The 13,353-nt window shown below is 45.7% G+C and overlaps 1 protein-coding gene across 2 annotated transcripts in view; it reads right to left on the bottom strand.

Annotated features, from left to right (window-relative positions):
• ZRANB1 (zinc finger RANBP2-type containing 1) overlaps positions 1 to 12,921 on the bottom strand; it is a 72,588-nt gene extending 59,667 nt beyond the window's left edge. For both annotated transcript variants that reach the window (XM_033179623.1, XM_033179613.1), the window contains exon 1: positions 12,506 to 12,921. The gene's annotated coding sequence lies outside the window, so the exon portion shown is untranslated. The remainder of the gene's footprint in view (positions 1 to 12,505) is intronic.
• Between the last annotated feature and the right edge of the window lie 432 nt (positions 12,922 to 13,353).

Consider the following 13,353-nt stretch of genomic DNA (forward strand, 5'->3'; position numbering starts at 1 on the left):
TGGAGCTTCAGGTAAAGAACACTAACTTCACTGAATCCTCAGGTACCTTCCCTCCTAAAGTACCCCACATCTCCTTTTTTTTTTTTTTTTTTGAGACAGAGTCTTGCTCTGTTGTCCAGGCTAGAGTGCAATGGCAGATCTCAGCTCACTGCAACCTCCACCTCCCGGGGTTCAAGTGATTCTCCTGCCTTAGCCTCCTAAGTAGCTGGGACTACAGGTGTGTGCCACCACATCCAGCTAATTTTTCTATTTTTGATAGAGACAGGGTTTCACTGTGTTGGCCAGGCTGGTCTCAAACTCCTGACCTCATGAACCACCCGCCTCGGCCTCCCAAAGTGCTGGGATTACAGGCATGAGCCATGGCGCCCAGCCTCCATTTTTATGAATAATAATCTGTGTCGGCCAGGTGCGGTGGCTCACACCTGTAATCCCAGCACTTTAGGAGGCACAAGTGGGTGGACCACAAGGTCAGGAGATCGAGACCAACCTGACCAACATGGTGAAACCTCGTCTCTAACAAAAATACAAAAAAAATTAGCCAGGTGTGTTGGTGTGCACCTGTAATCCCAGCTACTCAGGAGGCTGAGGCAACTGCTTGAATACGGAAGGTAGAGGCTGCAGTGAGCTGAGATCTCGCCACTGCACTCCAGCCTGGGTGACAGAGTGAGACTCCGTCACAAAAAAAAAGAATCTGTGCCTTCAGGAGAGGTGAAACATCTCATCCAGGGTCACAGGCTAGCAAGTGAACCCCAGTTCTGACTCTCGCGCCCCCTCGCTAATGCAGCACTCAGGCATTCTCCATCACATCACCCTACTTTAATTTTCTGCATAGCACTTATTACTATCTGGCATTTCTTTCTGCATTTGTCTCTCCACACTAGAGTGTAAATAGAACACAAATAGCAAAGACTGTCTTGTTCACGGGTGTATCCCAACATCTAGTATATGTGCTTTCTAACACACTTAATATTGAACAGATTATATGTTTTATATGCAATCATCTTTTCAACAGTATTTTATGTAATCTTTCAGAAAATCCTAAGCAACTTCAAATCACACAGCAGATGCCCAATAAAAAAAAAATTTGCTAAAATAATTTCTGTAAAAACAATGCCTTCAACACTTCTAATATATACCACAAATATCCCTGACATATCTTCCCAATACACACAGTTGCACAGTTGGGGAGGGATGGGTAATGGCTCTTCACATCTGTAAAGATGATCCACACTTACGGAGATCACTCCTCCCCTCTAATTCCCAGCCCCGGGGGGAAGGTAAGGATCAAGTGCTAGGAGTGCCTTTCCAACCTCATCCGCATGCTTCGGCTACACTGCAACCTCTGCTAGTCCCTAAAGATGACATGTAATTTTCATGTCTCCATGCCTTCACTCGTAACAAGATGCTTGCCTACTCCTATTCCCCTTCTTACCCAGTTTTATATACCTAGAAATGTGGTACTCCTCCGTCAAGGACCAGCTCAAATGTTCCCACCTCAGTAAAGCCCACCTTGACCAACTCCAATCTCATGCTAAATATAGTCCTTTTACTTTTTTTCTTTTTTTGAGACAGTCTTGCTCTATCATCCAGGCTGGAGTGCAGTGATGCGATCTCAGCTCACTGCAACCTCCACTTCCCAGGTTTAAGCAATTCTCATGCCTCAGTGTCCCAAGAAGCCGGGATTACGGGCATGTGCCACCATGCCCAGGCTAATTTTTGTATTTTTGGTAGAGATAGGATTTCGCCATGCTGGCCAGGCTGGTCTCCAACTCCTGGCATCAAGGGATCCACCCGCCTCAGCCTCCCAAAGTGCTGGAATTACAGGCATGACCCACTGCGCCAGACCTTTAATTCCTTTTTTACCACTTCAAAACAAACTTCTAAAATAGTTCTTAGTTTACTGGATTATGATTTGTTTCTAACACTCAACTGTGAAAAATTCATTATGTCCCTAAACAGTATCTGCATGTAACCATTGCTTATTAATCATTTAGTCAATAAAAATAAACTTAATATTCTGCTGGTATCAAAAGATAATATTCCACAAAAAGTTTAGCTGGTTCTGAAAACTGAACTAGTTCCTGTTTAAAAATAAACTTTAGCTCAATTAAACACCAAAAAGTGAAGGTAATTACCCACCACAAACAAAAGAGCAAAGGATTTAGAAGTGGTTTAAAAACCATAGAAGTGATGTCTTCAGAATTCCACACACAAGTGTATTGTTCCAACTTTTACTGTGCAACACTATGAGAGATCCTTTCCTTCTGCTGCAGAATAGGGATAATTTCTTCATATATCCAGGGAATCCTGCCTTGCAATAAATCAACTTACAGTTGAGAATAATTACAGTGATGGCCTGCATAACCATGTGTCAATCAAAGACAGACTATATGTGACAGTGGTCCCATAAGAAGTTGAAAAATTTGCCTTGTGACATCAAAGCCATCATAATGTCATGGCACAACACATTCATTACTCACGTTTGTAGTGATGCTGGTGTAAACAAACCTACCGTGCTGGCAATCTAGCTATGTATAGCATGTAAAATTATATACAGTACATAATATCTGATCATGATAATAAGTATGTTACCAGTTTGTTTACTATACTTTTGATTGTTATTTTACAATGTTACTCCTACTTACTTTAGAAAAAAAAAAAGTCTCCTGTAAAGAAGCCCTAGGCAGGTCCCTCAGGAGGTATTCTAGAAGGCATTGTTATCATAGATGATAGCTCTATGCATGTTATTGCCCCCTGAAGACCTTCCAGTGGGACAAGATGTACAGGTGGAAGACAGTGATACTGATGATCCTGACCCTGTGTAGGACTAAGCTAATGTGTGTCCTAGATTTTAACAAAAAAAAGCTTCAAAATAGAAAAAAGCTTACAAGGTAAGGATCTAAAGAAAGAAAATATTTTTGTGCAGCTACACAATGTGTTTGTGTTTTAAGTGTTACTACAAAAGTCTAAAGTTTTTTTAAAAATTAAAAATTTATAGAGTTAAAAAGTTACAATAAGCTAAGATTAATTTATTTTTGAAGAAAAATATTTAAATAAATTTAGTGTAGCCAAAGTGTTCACTGTCTATAAAGTCTACAGTGGTGTATAGTACGTCCTTGACATTCATTCATCACTCACTCACTGACTCACCCAGAGCAACTTCCAGTTTTGCAAGCTCCATTCATGGTAAGTGCCCTATATAGGTGCACCATTTTTTTTTATCTTTTACATCATATTTCTACTGTGCTTTTTCTATGTTTACGTTTACACTCATGAATACTTACCTTTGTTAGAAAAACACCACAATATTCAATACACTAACATGCTATACAGGGTTTATGACCTAGGAACAACAGGCTACAACTCATGGCCTACTGCGTAGTAGGCTACACCATCTAGGTTTTGTCTAGACTCTATGATGTTCGCACAATGACAAAATCACCTCACAATGCGTTACTCAGAACATTTAAGCCATACATGACTGTGCACTACTAAAACTAAGTGTATCTCAACAAATGGTGCAGGGACAACTAGACAGCCACATGCGAAAAAACTGAGTTGGACCTCTGCCTCAAATTATACGCAAAGCTCAATTCAAAATAATCAGAGACCTAAATTTGAGAGCTAAAACTAAGAAACTCTTAGAAGAAAACATAAACTGTCATGACCCTGGGTTAGGCAAAAGCACAAGTGACAAAAGAAAACATAGGTAACTAGACTTCATCAAATTAAAACTTTTGTGTTTCAAAGAATACCATAAAGAAGGTGAAAAGACAACCCACAGACAGAAGAAAATATCTGCAAATACAGGTAAGGGAATTATATCCAGAATAAAGAACTCTTGCAAAAAATCACTAACAAAAAGATAAATAACCCAAATGAAAAATGGGCAAAATACTTGATACAAACACTTCTCTAAACAAGATATGCAAATGGCCAATAAGGACATGAAAAGATGCTCAATATCATTAGTCATCAGGGAAATGCAAATAAAAACTAGGAGATGCCATTCCACTAGAATGACAATTAAAAAAAAAAAAAAAACAGACAATAGCAAGTGCTGATTAGGATGTAGAGAAATGGAACTTACATTGCTGGCAGAAATGTAAAATGAGCCGGGAGCGGTGGTTCACGCCTGTAATCCCAGCACTCTGGGAGGCCGAGGCAGGCGGATCACCTGTCAGGAGTTTGAGACCAACCTGGTCAACATAATGAAACCTCGTCTCTACTAAAAAAATACAACTTGAAAATACAAAAATTAGCCAGGCATGGTGGTGCATGCCTGCAGTCCCAGCTACTCAGGAAGGTAAGACATGAGAATCGCCTGAACCCAGGAGGCAGAGGTTGCAGTGAGCTGAGATCACATCACTGCACTCCAGCCTGGAAAGACAAAGTGAGACTGTCTCAAAATAAAAACAAAGTAAAATGATTCAACCACTTCGAAAAAGAGACAGAAAGTTCCTCAAAGGTTAAATGTAATTAGCACATGACCCAGCAATTCCATCGGTAGGTATATACCCAAGAGAACTAAAACTTACATTCACACAAAAACTCGTACACAAATGTTCACAGCAGCATAATAGCCAAAAAGTGGGAAAAAACTAAATGCCCATCACTCAATGAATGGATAAACAAAATGCTGTTTATACAATGGAATACTAGCCAGTCATAAAAAGGAAGTACTGACACACGCCACAACATAAACCTTGAAAACATTATAAATGAAAAAAGCAACATAAACGGTCATATATTGTACAATTCCATTTATGACAGATCCAGAACAGGCAAATCTAGAGAGACAAAGTGTCTCTTTGTCTTAGTGGTTGCCAGGAGCTGAGGCAAGGGGGAAATGACTCCTTAATGAGTGGAGTTTCTTTTTGGGGTCATGAAAATGTTCCAGGATTATACAGTGGTTGGTAATGGCTGTACAACTCTGTAAGTATACTAAAAACTACTGAATTGTATAAAGTGGTGAATTTTATTTTAAAGGGGTGAATTTTATGGTATATGAAATACACCTCGATTAAGCTTTTTTTTTTTTTTTTAGAAAAAATTGGAAAGATATGCAACTGATTCCAATCAGTATCTTATGCATTCAAGTATTTTTCATTTATATGAATTAAAACCACCCACATTATGGCCAGGAACAGAGGCTCAAGCCTGCAGTCCCAGCACTTTGGGAGGCCGAGGCGGGCGGATCACTTGAACTCAGGAGTTTGACACCAGCCTGTGTAACATACCAAGACCCCGTCTCAAAAAAAAAAGAGACCACCCACATTAAAAACTGACCTGACAAAGGATGAAAAATCAAAACTGGGGTGTGTTAGTTCAGGAGTGAGGGGGACAGTTTGCCCTCAATATGTGAACAGCAAAAATAACAAAAGTTATTTTTTTTTTGTAAGAGAGAGGGTCTTGCTATGTTGCCCAGTTATATGGTTTGGCTCTGTGTCCCCACCCAAATCTCATCGCCAATTGTGATCCCCATGTGCCGAGGGAGGGACCTGGCGGGAAGTGAGTGGATCATAGGGGTGGTTTCCCTATGCTGTTCCTGTGATACTGAGTGAGTTCTAAGGAGATCTGATAGTTTAAAAGCGTGGCACTTCCCTCGCTCACTCTCTCTCTCCTGCCTTGTGAAGAAGGTACTTGCTTTCTCTTCGCCTTCTACCATTATTAAAAGTTTCATGAGCCGGGCGCGGTGGCTCAAGCCTGTAATCCCAGCACTTTGGGAGGCTGAGACGGGCGGATCACGAGGTCAGGAGATCGAGACCATCCTGGCTAACACGGTGAAACCCCGTCTCTACTAAAAATACAAAAAACTAGCTGGGTGAGGTGGCGGGCGCCTGTAGTCCCAGCTACTCCGAAGGCTGAGGCAGGAGAATGGCGTAAACCCGGGAGGCGGAGCTTGCAGTGAGCTGAGATCAGGCCACTGCACTCCAGCCCGGGCGACAGAGCAGGACTCCGTCTCAAAAAAAAAAAAAAAAAAAAATGTTTCATGAAGCCTCCCCAGCCATGAGAAACTGTGAGTCAATCAAACCTCTTTTCTTTATAAATTACCAATCTCAGGTAGTTTTTTTTTTCTTCTGAGGCAGGCTAGAGTGCAGTGCCATGATCCTGGCTCACTGCAACCTCCACCTCCTGGGTTCAAGCAATTCTTCTGCCTCAGCCTCCCAAATAGCTGGGATTACAGGTGCACGCCACCATGCCCAGTTAATTTTTTTTAATTTTTAGTAGAGATAGGGTTTCACCATGTTGGCCAGGCTGGTCTCGAACTCCTGACCTCGTGATCTACCCGCCTTGGCCTCCCAAAGTGCTGGGGTTACAGATGTAGTTCAGCTCACTGCAACCTCTGCCTCCGGGGTTCAAGCAATTCTCGTGCCTCAGCAGCCCGAGCAGCTGAGACTACAGGCATGTGCCACCATACCCAGCTAATTTTTGTGTTTAAGGTACAGATGAGGTTTCACCATGTTGGCCAGGCTGGTCTTGACCTTGTGATCTAGCCACCTAGGCCTCCTAATGTGCTGGGATCACAGGAGTGAGCCACCGCGCCCGGCTGGTAGTTATTTACAGCAGTGTGAAAACAAACTAATACCCAGGCTGGACTCGAATTCCTGGGATCAAGCAATCCTCCCACCTCAGCCTCCCAAGTAGCTGTGACTACAGCCACATGCCACCACACCTGGGTAGTAGTTTTTTCCATTACTAAAATATTTAGGGCCGGTCTCAGTGGCTCACCACAGCTAAATACAAAAATGAGCCGGGCAAGGCCGGGCACGGTAGCTCATGCCTGTACTCCCAGCACTCTGGGAGGCTGAGGCGGGCAGATCATGAAGTCAGGAGTTCGAGACCAGCCTGGCCAACACAATGAAACCCCATTTACACTAAAGACACAAAAAAATTAGCTGGCCATGGTGGCACGTGCCTGTAACCCCAGCTACTCAGAAGGCTGAGGCAGGAGAATTGCTTGAACCTGGGTGGTGCAGGGTGCAGTGAGCAGAGATCGTGCCATGGTACCCCAGCCTGGGCGACAGGGAGAGACTCCGTCTAAAAAAAATAAAAGAAAAAAAATTAGCCAGGCATGGTGGCATGCATCTGTAGTCTCCGATACTGGGGAGGCTGAAGTGAGCGAGAGGATAGCTTGAGCCTGGGAAGTCAAGGCGGCAGTGAGTTGTGATCATGCCATGCACTCCAGCCTGGGAAACAGAGTGAGACCCTATTAAAAAAAAAAAAAATCTAACCTGGGCTCAGGGGTTCATGCCTATAAATCCCAGCACTCTGGGAGACCAAGGCAAGAGCACTGGTTGGGCCCAGGAATTCAGACCAGCCTGGGGGCAATATAGGGAGACCTTGTCTCTACAAAAAATTCTTTAAAAAGCCAGGCACAATGGTGCACACCTGTAGTTCCAGCTACTTGGGAGGCTAAGGTGCGAGGACAGTTTGGTGAGCCATGATCAGCACAGCACTCCAGCCTGGGAGACAGAGCAAGACCCTGTCTCAAAATAAATCTTTTTAATCTAATTAACTAGGCAGTAGAAAAAATATCAACTTTATATTCAATTTACCTGGCCAACCCCCATTTTAAAATTCAAACTTACGGCTCCTGTCGAAAAATTCATGGAATTAACCAAAATACCACCCTTCCAAAAAGCAAAGAATGCTTACGGATCCAGATTTTTCAGGTAGTGAAATCACTGGTATAATTCTATGAAAATGCCTTTTACAAATCTAGTAGCCTAAGTAAAAATGCCTAGTATTTCTGAAAAGTTTATGAACAGTCATTTTAACTTCGATGATGCTAAAAGGTTTCTGACACTTGAAAAAATTAGTTTTTATATACTTTCTAAAAATCAATTTCAAGGGGAAAAATATTTTACTGAACTGGAGAAAGAGGACAAGTTTCCACATAGATGCAGTAGGTAGGTCAAGATGGTTTAGTGCCAAGAGACTGTGTACCCATAAAACACCATATCTCCCACTCACACAAGAGAAACACACACACCTGCTTTCCAAATGCATCAGCATTCACCTGTGTACTACATAATTACATGTGTTATCCTTGGTATACAAAAACCCTGTGGACCAGCTAATTTTTCATCTAAGACTGTTGACAGGTAGCAGTAGTGAATCACAGTCTCCTGTCTCATCTGCCTTATCATCAGTGACACACGCTGCCAACATCTGAGGTTAAGAATACAAACTGAAGCTACAGATTATTTTCTCCTTCCCATGATGCTAAATGTTACCTCCATACAATATGGAATGGCCAAACTTAGCATCCAAGACCCAAGTAACTGCCCCAGACTCAAATCTGAAGTAAACCAGAAAAACATAATATTTAATTTTTATTTTAATAATATGACACAAACACTATCAAAATGTTGAACATCCTCTACAGGCAAAGAAGTATGCGATAATACATATAAACATACCAACCACTTTTTTTTTTTTTTTTTTTGAGACGGAGTCTCGCTCTGTCACCCAAGCTGAAGTGCACTGGCCAGATCTCAGCTCACTGCAAGCTCCGCCTCCCGGGTTCACGCCATTCTCCCGCCTCAGCCTCCCGAGTAGCTGGGACTACAGGCACCCGCCACCTCGCCCGGCTAGTTTTTTGTATTTTTTAGTAGAGACGGGGTTTCACCATGTTAGCCAGGATGGTATCGATCTCTTGACCTTGTGATCCGCCCGCCTCAGCCTCCCAAAGTGCTGGGATTACAGGCTTGAGCCACCGCGCCCGGCCACCAACCACATTTTTAAAGAGACAGCCATAATTTCAAATATTTGTCTCATAAGCCATCAAAGTCCCAGAAACACCAACTACAGTACAAACTGCATACCCTAGAATACCTCTATAACCAAAAATGCTTGGTCAGACCATGTATCCATATTTCAGTGTTGAATATATTGTCTCCATAGATAGATACTGGGTATAGAACTAGACCCATTTGGCAGAGGTCTTAAAACACTAATTGGGAAGCAAAATAGAAACATAAACAGATAAACTGAAATCAAGGCTAGCATATTCTAAGAAAAGAAAGTCTCACACAAGAGAAGACTGAATAGAGCCCTTGGGGTTAAAGTAGTCAAAAAAGACTTCTCTAGAGACAGGACCTCTCTTGGCCCAGAATACAGTCTCCATGAATACAAGTAGAGAGGATTTCAAACAGAAAGAATGGCATAAAGAAAGGCCAAAAGGAGGGACTTCATAGGAACAACAAGCAAATTAGTGTGGCTAGAGTTAGTGATTCTCAAAGAAATTAGAGTTAGGACTGAAGAATGGATCAGTGCCAGACTACAGAGAAACCTGAACACCACACCAAGAAGCTTGAACTTCATTTTGCCTGTATAAAGGAGTTTTCTGTAAGTCCTTATGTTGTGATGTGAGGAGGTAAAAGTGTTGAAATGTGCAAGCATTTACCCAAAGCATAAATGGAGCACAAATATTCCAAATCAAATACCAAATCAATGAGAGGATAAGTATTCAAAGCCCAGATACAAGAGAATATTACTGGAAAGGAAGAGGCAAGCAGCAATGCCCAAATAATAAAACTGAACCAAATCAGGCCAGGCACTGTGGCTCACACCTTTAATCCCAGTACTCTGGGAGGCCCAGGCGGGTAGATGATCATTTGAGGTCAGGAACTCAAGACCAGCCTGGCTAACATGGTGAAACCCCATCTCTACTAAAAACACAAAAATTAGCCGGGCGTGTTGGCACGCGCCTGTAATTCCAGCAGCTACTAGGGAGACTGAGGCAGAAGAATCGCTTGAACCCGGGAGGCGGAGGTTGTAGTGAGCCAAGATCACTCCACGACACTCCAGCCTGGGCAACGGAGTGATGAGACTAGGTCTCAAAAAAAAAAAGGCGGGGGGTGCTGGGCGCAGTGGCTCACACCTGTAATCCCAGCACTTTGGGAGGCTGAGGAGGGCAGATCACGAGGTCAGGATCGAGACCATCCTGGCTAACACGGTGAAACCCCGTCTCTACTAAAAATACAAAAACTTAGCCGAGCGTGGTGGCGGGCGCCTGTAGTCCCAACTACTCGGGAGGCTGAAGCAGGAGAATGGCGTGAACCCGGAGGCAGAGCTTGCAGTAAGCCAAGATCGCACCACTGAACTTCAGCCTGGGCGACAGAGCGAGACTGCCTCTCAAGAAAAAAAAAAAGGAGGAGGAGGGAAAAAAAAACCTGAACCAAATTAACAGTGGTCTACTTTTGTTTTGTTTTGTTTTGTTTTCAAATGGAGTCCCGCTCCGTCACCCAGGCTGGAGTGCAGTGGCTAGATCTCGGCTCACACCAACCTCCACCTCCGCGGTTCAAGGGATTCTCTTGCCTCAGCCTTCCGAGTAGCTGGGATTACAGGCACACGACACCATGAGCGGCTAATTTTTTTGTATTTTTAGCAGAGACGGGGTTTCACCATGTTGGCCAGGCTGGTCTCGAACTCCTGACCTCAGGCGATCCGCCCGCCTCAGCCTCCCAAAGTGCTGCGATTATAGGCATGAGCCACCGGCCGGGTCAGTGGTCTCCTTCTGTAATTCACATTTAAAGTTTACATTTATTATAAAGCACATGAACAAGCTCTCACTGTGTCAATTACACATATGAAGCAATTTGCCTCAAATATTGTACAACTGGATCATGAGTTCCAAAACAATGTTAATCCTCAGACTTTAAATGTGACATGCCATAACCCCTATCTGCGTACAGACATGGATCAAGGCCACGAGCTTGAAATATATTACTATGAATGAGTTCATCATACCCAAACAAATTTCAAGAGTAAATAAATGGGTGTCCCAATGCTCTGAGGCATTAATAAAAGGTGTTAAAACAGCAACAGAAATAAAATCCTTCATGACATTCAAATAACATCCTTCTCAAACGAGCAAAATGTGTCATTACTGTCCTACTATCTCGTAAACCCCCAATAGCCCAATAAAAACGTTATGAAATTTTAGTATAAAGAGCCTGCCTATCTTTAGAGCTAAAAGTCAAGAGGATTCTAAATTTTTTTAGAATTACCTCATTTAATTCAAAATAATAACAAGGAGACAAGATCCAGCTTTATTTCTCCCATAGTTCAGATGACTTTCCCAAGAACCTTGGCACAAGCCAAGATCAAAATTCCTTATGGTTTCCCCTGGTTTATGTTTTGTACACTGAGTCATCCATGTTTGATCAAAACAGGGGTACCGCTGGATGCTGCACAAGTGATAAGTTAACTAAAACACACAGGTAAAGAAATCACTCTTTACAGAATAGGTCCCAGAGTTAAAGATTTCTCTCAGGCCAAGCGCGGTGGCTCACGCCTATAATCCAGCACTTTGGGAGGCCGAGACGGGCGGATCACCCGAGGTCGGGAGTTCGAGACCAGCCTGACCAACATGGAGAAACTCCCATCTCTACTAAAAATACAAAATTAGCCGGGCGTGGTGGCGCATTCCTGTAGTCCCAACTACTCAGAAGGCTGAGACAGGAAAATCGCTTGAACCTAGGAGGTGGAGGTTGCGGTGAGCCGAGATAGCACCACTGCACTCCAGCTTGGGCAACAAGAGCGAAACTCCGTCTCAAAAAAAAAAAAAAAAAAAAAAAAACCTCGAATTGTGTTCCTAAAACGGTATTTTTGCATATTAGATTTATTAACATCATCATAAACACGGTGAAACCAAAATACTGGTAAAATGGGGCGGCGCTTACATCGACAGTCTACGGAGTTATAGAAAAGGGTAATCAACTGACGGAAATACACAATTCTCAGTAAAAGAGTTTCAAAACACCAGTGTATCTCAAAGATAATGGGCCGGTTCAAACTTCCAGGCTTAACCTAAACTGCCTGTCCCTTGCGCTTAATGCCAGCATTCACTACAGTTCTTTTGTCTGTGAAATGACCCGCACCAAACCACAGCAGAGAAAAAACAGATCCTTGCACTGAACACTCGTTACTTAGAACAGGAGGGGTAGACGAATCTTTCCACTAGCTCCAGCTCCTCCTCCCCACCCGCCTCGTCGTCCCCCACCTTTATTTTCCTAGAAATGGCAACTAGAGGCCACCGCAGGAGGTGGAAAGCAAGCGGCCGAGCGACTGAAACACAAGTTTGGAGACCAGAACCAACTTGTGGCGATGGACCCAAGTGTTTACGGCCTATTGCGGAGTGGGACCGAAACCCCACTAGCTAACCCGTCTGCGGCAGGAAAAGAAGTTGTGGGGAAATCTGGCGGAAGAGCGGCGGCGGGACCCGCACCGCGTCCAGCCGCGGACGGCCGGCGGTCGGTAAACAAGCTGGGCGGACCCGCCCTCCCACAGCCCCTGGGCCGTCCCCGCACCCGGAGCGCCTAAGATGGAAGGGCCGACAGCGGCGGCCCGGGCCCCTGCCCTCCCCGCGCCTGCGACGCGGCCGCCCCCGGGATGCCGTGAGGGCTGGCAGCCCGGGAGGCCCGGCAACCTGGGCGCCGCCTGGAAGCGAGGGACCCGGCAGGCCGCGGCGGGGCGCCCCCCGGGGCCCGGTTACCTGGCGGCGGCGGCTCCCCCTCCAGCTCCTGCTCCTCCTCCCCGTCCGACGGGCGCTTAGCAGCGGCAGCGGCGGAGGCGGCGGCGGCGGCGGCGGCGACTCCCCGCGCAGCCCGCGGCGACGAGTCGAGCCCGGCCCCTCTCCGCCTCCCACCGCGCCGCCGCCCGCCCCGCTGCTGCCGCCTCCGCCTTCTCCCCTCAGTCAGGACATGGTCTCCGCGGGTCCGCGCGCGGCTCCTGGCTGCCGGAGGCCCGGGTAGAGGGGCGGAGAGGAGGCGCGGAGACTGGGGAGCCCCGGAGGGCGGGGGCAGTGAGGTGTGGGAGGCGGCCGCGGGCGCTGCAGACCCCTAATGGCGGCAGCCGAGGGACCCGGAGCCAAATAAACCCCGCGGCGAGCGGCACAACGTCAAGACCGGACCCAGACGCTCGCCGCCCTGTCATTGGCCCCGAGGCCGCCGGCGGCGCAGCCAATGAGCGGCCGCCTCTTTCCGCGCTCAGGGGGCGGGTCGAAAGAGGGTGACGTCAGCCGGAGCGCGGCCTCGATTGTGAGTCGGCGGCGCGCGTTGGTCCTGCGCCGGTTCTCTTCCGCGGACGACTGTGGGCAGGAGGGTGCCGGACCGCCGCGGGGTGCGTGGCGCTCGGGGGCGCGGGCTGACGGCGGCCCGGAGGGCGTCGTCGTAGGTGTCTGAACGGGCGCTTTGCCTCTTCTCTGCGACACATGCGCCAGAGTTTTTAAGTTAACCCCCAGGTCTCACATACCCTAAGCGATCTACGTATAACCTAGATGCTGCTTTACTTTTTCTTAAGGACTTTGAAGCTCTTCATAAAACACCAGGGAAGACAAAGCTC

This window comes from Trachypithecus francoisi, unplaced genomic scaffold, assembly GCF_009764315.1.
Source record: "Trachypithecus francoisi isolate TF-2019V2 unplaced genomic scaffold, Tfra_2.0 Contig01579, whole genome shotgun sequence".
In the NCBI taxonomy this organism is placed as follows: Eukaryota; Metazoa; Chordata; class Mammalia; order Primates; family Cercopithecidae; genus Trachypithecus; species Trachypithecus francoisi.